We start from the raw sequence: 4,239 nt of genomic DNA, 5'->3' as shown, positions 1-4,239 counted from the left end.
TTAGCATAGCACTGGCTCTAGGCCTGGTAAGGCAGTCAGTTACCACCAGTACCCATCTGAAAAAGTTGTGGGCACAGGATGATTTTGCAACAAGGCCTCTTTCTGCTCCTCTGTTGGTTTTTTCTGCACATCTCTTGCTTCTTCCTGCATTTTTCTTTATCATTGTGGACTTCTGTTGATTCTTTCTGCATTTCTTTTGCTTCTTTCTGTGTGTTTTGTCTTCTTTCTTCACATGTCCTACCTCTGTTAGTCAAAGAACCTTTGAAATTCACTGAAAAATACATAGGTTTCAGGCACGTTATATTTAGAAACTAGCATTTATAAAACTTTAGAAATTCACTGAAAAAGCATAGGTTACAGGTACATTATAGTTAGTTGGAAATGTTACTCATACCAAACCATAGAAATTCTCCCGTTATAGTTAGTTCAGCTAACTATAACTCGTGCCCCCACAATGCACTGCTGATTACGTCACATATTACATCATTCATGACATGGTCAGTTATATCACTGATGACATCTCAAATGACATCAATGATGACATCACTGATGCCATCATCCATGTGATAATACGATGCACCTCCTAACACTCTCATATAACCTTTGATACACCCAGTGTTGAGACGTAGCTTAGCAAGGAAACAGTGGCGGAGAAAGTGGATAGACGGCCCTGACTTCCTGCGCGACTTCCTCTTTCTACTGGGCAGTGCAAGTTATTCGACTGCTGCGTTGGATTTCGAGACCCAGAACAAACTGAACCCTGTCTATGACTCTCCAAGAATGTCGCGACTAGTGCAGGATATTATGCATCAGATGACATCCAGAATGACAGCATTAATAGCAACATCTCCTTCACTGGCAGCGTGGCCTCTTCGAGGTCGTCCAGAACTGCAAAGCAAAGTCGAAATATCAACAAACAGTCCGCTGTTGCAATACATCACACTCCAAGGTAAAGTGCATCAATTACATCCATGTCCATTGGACACAGTAGTTTTAACAGCCACATCAGTGACACTTCGATAGTATCTACAGTACTGGATGAGAGATTGATCAGTGAGCAGATTGAAGTGGACCATTTATGGGGTCTTGACGACGATGGAGATCTTAGAGGTGGGGATTCAACGTTGATTCAGACAAATGGTGATCTTGCTACAGCAGAAACCCAGACCACTCTTCTAAACGGTTACACCTGCAATGACTGCAGCATGCTTTCTGAACGGAAGGATGTACTTACAGCTTATAGCACTCAAGCAGCAACATCTATATTGTATTCTAGAGGCCCGAGTCAGAAGCATAAATCCAGAAACATTCACTTCAAAAGTAAATTTCGGCAGGTATTGAAAATCCCTACAACATCATTTGCATCGGTATTCATTCATCTATTTCAGTTGATTTCACTGAAGCGTGGTTGTGAATCGGAAGTGCATTCGAATTACTGTGGAAGTATGAATGTGGAGGAGCTTCTTAGAGAGGATGGCCACCTCCATGTGAATGGCGACTCATTGTGGAAAGCAGCGTCTGGAGCATATTGGTGGCTTGGCACTGGATGGTACCAACTTATTACTTGGATTTCATTATTCAATGTGTTTCTTCTCACAAGATGCCTTCCGAAAGCTTTCAAGTTGTTATTGCTGCTCATCCCACTTTAACTTTTCTTCGGTTTGTTGTACTGGGGACTTGAAGGAATTATTTCTCTACTGCCGGTCTTAATCCGAAAAGGTGTACATAAAACACAAACAGAAGAATCCACTATCCCTATCCAACAGCCTGATTATTCTGGCTCTAGTCCACCTCCAAAGTTTGCAATACAGCTTGACTCCCACCATGTTGCAGAGTTAGAAAAACAGATATCTGTGTTGTCTGATAAATACCATCATCATATTGAAGAATATAGTAAAATGGTTCTAATCCTTGAGACGCTTCAACAGTTAGTTGCATAGATGGATGACAAAAGTGGAATGTCAGCAATGATAACAAATTTAATAAGCCAACATTTTCAGTCAACTACAGATGGTCAAGTAGTTTTCTCAAGGGATGAATTCCAAGTTTACCATAAAAGCACTGATGAACGTATTTGGAAGCTAGAAGATCTGTTTGCAAAACTTCTTGCCAAATCTGAGGAGCTCCAGAAAGAACTGGAGGTTGCAAAATCCATGAGATCAGACAGTAGAGGATTTGCTGAGCAAGAGGAGTCCCTGATGAACAAAATTCAGCATCTGGAGTTAGATTTGGCTTAAATTAAAGCAGAATTGTGGAACTGGCAAAGCTTTAAGACCAACTGTGAAAAAATGGAAACCATACATGAACAAGTAAATGCCCAAGTAAAGGAATCTGTTATGGTGTTATTTTTTGGAAACAATGATGAAGATTTGCAAGAATCGCTTCTGCAATGGCTGTCATCCAAATGCGTGAGCAAGAGTGAATTCCATGTATCATTGCAAGATTTGGAGCTCAGGATACTTAAGAATATCAGTCAACATGTGGCTGTCACAAACAAAATGCCCACTTTGGAGTTTGTTGAGAGTGCGGTGGCTGGAGGGATTACTGGAATCACTGCAGAGCAAGCACACATCATTCTTAATAACGCATTAAAGCTATATTCTCAAGATAAAATCGGGATGGTGGACTATGCTTTGGAATCTGGAGGTGGAAGCATTCTGAGTACTCGCTGTTCTGAGACGTATGAAACCAAAACTGCCCTAATGAGCCTTTTTGGAATTCCTTTATGGTACTCACAGTCTCCCCGAGTTGTGATCCAACCTGATATGTATCCCGGAAACTGTTGGGCATTTAAAGGATCCCAGGGCTATCTAGTGGTTCGGCTTTCTATTCAGATCTACCCCATGGCATTTACACTGGAGCATATACCAAAGACACTTTCCCCAACAGGAAACATCACCAGTGCACCTAAAGAGTTTGCAGTGTTTGGTTTGGAAGACGAGTATCAAGAAGAGGGAAAGCTTCTTGGCCAATACATGTATAATCTAGATGGAGATCCACTACAAACTTTCCAAGTGACTGAAGAAAATGAAATTGCCTTTCAAATAGTGGAACTTCGTATCCTGTCTAACTGGGGTCACACTGAGTACATCTGTCTGTATCGTTTCTGGGTGCATGGGAACTCTGCCGTCCGATGAAGAATCCTGAGTCCTCGTTGTTTGTACATTTTATTATTTGTATATTCTGAACTTCTGAAACACTGGAAATTTCAGGGATGTATAGAAGTGGCTTATACAGCAGAATCCATTTTCTCTTCCAGTTAAATATAAAAGGCTGTCCAAGTACATAAAAACCATCTAGTGCTCAGCTTGTTGGTGTCAGTCCACTATATTGCCAGATTTGTACCTGTGTCTCCCAGTGGAGAATAATAGTGCATGAAAAACACTTGGCAATCAGGATGTCAATTTAATTTTATTTGGTTGTGCTCTGAGAAGTCTTTTGTCTTAAGTTTCTTGTTAAACTGAAAACTGTGTCTGCTGTCATCTTAACTACTTCTGATAACACGATTTAGTCAAATATTCTGTTTAACTGTATTTTTGCAGAAGACTTGTTGCTTTGAAGCGATCTTGAGATTTATTTTCTTTCGTCCATATTGTTGCTGTTCATCGACCCTGTATATTTTGTGCTTGAAACAAAACACTGAATTATAAAGGCCACAGTCACTGAGCTACTGGTCACCATATTGTTTGTAGTTCTGGGCTCTAAGAACACACCGTTGGCGCTTTGTATTATATCCTGGTGAAGAGCACAGAATCTTGTCAGGCTCATTAATGCTCGTTATTTAAATTGGTTTTCCCTTGGGTAAAGAAATAAACTGTAGTGTGTTCAGGGTTGCAAGAGACGCCAAACAAAACGAATATATTTTACTCCACGCTATAAGAATACTATTATGGCTGTTTGACGTTTTTCTGTTTTGAACTGCCTGTATAGTAAATACCAGATGCAGGAAAATTGAACAGTCTAGCACTTATTCTAGCTTTTATTGGATGTTTGTGGGTATGTGTAACCAAAAAACTCCAATGAAAACTCTGACCATGCGTCATTATGCCGACTGAAATGGCGCAAACTTTGAAGAAATGGATTTTTAAAATAGTTAGTCTATCTCCAACAGAAGAACAGCTCTCATCTCTCATGGAGAAGTGTGGCTCAATGGTTAGAGCGGCAGACCCTGATGCAGAGGTCTGGCCCGGGACCAGGGTTCAATGCCCTGCCTCGGTGGGTCTTGGGCTCAAAAGTCCA

The 4,239-nt window shown here is 40.8% G+C and overlaps 1 pseudogene; it reads left to right on the top strand.

Annotated features, from left to right (window-relative positions):
- The first annotated feature begins 765 nt into the window (after positions 1-765).
- LOC147698270 (SUN domain-containing protein 1 pseudogene) lies at positions 766-3,859 on the top strand (annotated as a pseudogene).
- Positions 3,860-4,239: the final 380 nt, after the last annotated feature.

This window comes from Lissotriton vulgaris, chromosome 8 (assembly GCF_964263255.1).
Source record: "Lissotriton vulgaris chromosome 8, aLisVul1.2, whole genome shotgun sequence".
Classification (NCBI taxonomy): domain Eukaryota; kingdom Metazoa; phylum Chordata; class Amphibia; order Caudata; family Salamandridae; genus Lissotriton; species Lissotriton vulgaris.
Note: the sequence above shows the minus strand (reverse complement) of the source record. Positions and strands in the feature narration are given on the sequence as shown.